The following is a 2,500-nucleotide window of genomic DNA, read 5'->3' as shown; positions in this document are numbered from 1 at the left end:
CACTGCATTCTTCGATGCAAACAATTGTTAGTGTATGTTCATTCAAACAAATTGCGCATGCTGTCTTGAAGGGGAGGTCGAGGTAACCGGCGATCAGGCGTTCTTTTCTTTAGAGAGTACACATTCCGCTTTTGTACAGAAAAAAAAAATTCTATCGAGGAAACCATATAAATGAAATTGTTAAATACTCAACAGAATATCTCGTTTCTGATTGGTCAATGACGAATGTATAAATAGGTTATAGGGTGCAATACGGAAGTTGTTATAGAAACACAGCAATTGAGTAATTTTGTTGAGTATATATAATAAATAAAAAAATCGTATGAACTTGCTCGTGCATTTCGAGATTTATGGCCACTAGTACTGCTTTTAAAGTTCTCAAATTGCACTCGCCCATGGTTAGTGAACTTTCAAAAACATCACTTACCATATCTGGCAGTGTGGAATATCCAACTCCACTAAACTGGCCTTCTTTAGAGCTGGAGTAAAAAGCATACTACTATGTGGCGCAGAAACCTGGACCATGAAGAAAGAGCTGCAAGAACGACTTGATGGCACCTACACTAGGCTTCTTATGAGAGTGCAAAACATCTCCTGGCGGGATCACCAAACCAAGGAACCAATATATAACAATTATTCCATGAGCCCGAGTTGGATATGAAGTGATAAAATAACCAACCAGCGCGTAGCGCGAGTTGGTTATAATCACTTCATATCCAACAAGGGCGAATGGAATAATTGTTTTAGCAAATTCTCAAACCGGGTTTTGCCGCCGATTTTTATTTCCACAATTTTACAAAGCGTTCGGAAAGAGCATCTTGGCGCACTATTTTCCACATGACGTAAAACGTCGACTATTGGCTAATAGTCGGAGTTTTTTAGCCAATCAAAAAGCTAGAAATACAATAGTCGTAGCTGAAAATTTACTAAATGGGGATATTCCCCGGATATCAACCACCCTCGCACAGAGAAGGGCACGCTTGAGGATTCTTAGCCTTGAATTCGGCAAAAGTGGCACCAGAGACCGTGGACATAAAAAAACACAGGGGGAAATCTTAACTGATAAAACAATAGCCCTTATGCGTGATGACGTCTGACTAGCTGACTTCACCACCAAGCCTCGAATTCGAAAATCAAACTTGTAAATTTTAGCTTGAGCTGAATCCCAAAGGAACAAATTGGAAAGAAAACCCATGTGCAAACAGTGTTACATGTGCAGAGGATGTGAATAATTTTGTGCAAACGAGGCTTGGTGGTGAATCTTTGAGCATATGACGTCATTATGCGTAAGGCCTATTTAATTTGAGGGACAAGTCCAACATTTCAAGTTAAGATGCTGATCATCGCAGTTTTTAATGGGGACAGCTATTCTTAGAGTTATTCGCGCCAGTCCCTTGCAGTGCGAGTATAAATAAGAGGTCCGCATATCATTTCGGCTCAGTTCGCGTTAGAATCCTTCTTGTGCAGAACCGTGTTATGGCTGACGCTCAAGTTCCTGTTCAAGCTGCAGTTCCAGCCGCCCAAGCTCTTGTTCAGCCTCCAGCTGCTCCAGCTAATGTTGACAATCCTCAACAAGACCCTGCTCCTTTGCAGGTGTTAATTTCATTTCTTGTTATTTGCTCGCTCTACTGCTTTGGTTTTTCCCCGATTCCTCTTCGCCTTGTTATTCCGCGTGGCCGTTTGTTAGTACCGTTTTCTTCTTTCTTCGCAAGCTCCGGGTTTCTGTAGTGCTTTTTATTTCCTCGCGGCCCCTACCCCAGTTTCCACACGTTTTAAGCTTATTTGTCATGTTTTTGTGTGCTTCGCCTCACAAACACCGGGTTTGTGAAGTGCCTTTTATCTCCCTTCGGCTCCCTTACCTAGTTTGCACACGTTTATTGGTCATGTTTTGTGTGCTTTGCCTCACAAACGCCGGGTTTGTGTAGTGCCTTTTATTTCCCTTCGGCTTTCTTACCCAGTTTGCACACGTTTTGTTTGTCATGTTTTGTGTCCTTCGCCTCACAAACACCGGGTTTGTATAGTGTCTATGATTTCCCTTCGGCTCCCTTACCCGCTTTGCACACGTTTTTGTTTCTTATGTTTGTGTGCTTCGCCTCTCAAACGCCGGTTTTGTGTAGTGCTTTTAATCTCCCTTCGGCTCCCTTGCCCAGTTTGCACACGTTTTATTTGTCATGTTTTGTGTGCTTCGCCTCGCTATCGCCCGTTTTGTGCAGTGCTTCTCTCTTTAGTTCCCCTGCCCTTCACTCAAGTTTGTTCATTTTATCAGTGTGTTTCGCCCTTAAAACAGTGCAATTCTATTTTCCTTGGGATTTTTTGTTCGCTTATGCGATTAGTGGCCTTTACAGTGATTTTTAGTGTTTCTTTTACGCTCTCCAAGCTTTGCGTTTCCGAGGTGCTTTCATTCCGATCCCTGCCCTTCAATTTTGTATGCTTTCTTTGTTTTGTTTTTCTTTTACGCTTTATAGTGTTTTTCCCGCATTTTTTCCTCGCGACGAGTTTT

This window comes from Montipora foliosa, chromosome 2 (genome assembly GCF_036669935.1).
Source record: "Montipora foliosa isolate CH-2021 chromosome 2, ASM3666993v2, whole genome shotgun sequence".
Taxonomy (NCBI): Eukaryota; Metazoa; Cnidaria; class Anthozoa; order Scleractinia; family Acroporidae; genus Montipora; species Montipora foliosa.
The sequence above is the reverse complement of the archived record's forward strand: the minus strand, read 5'-3'. Positions refer to the sequence as shown.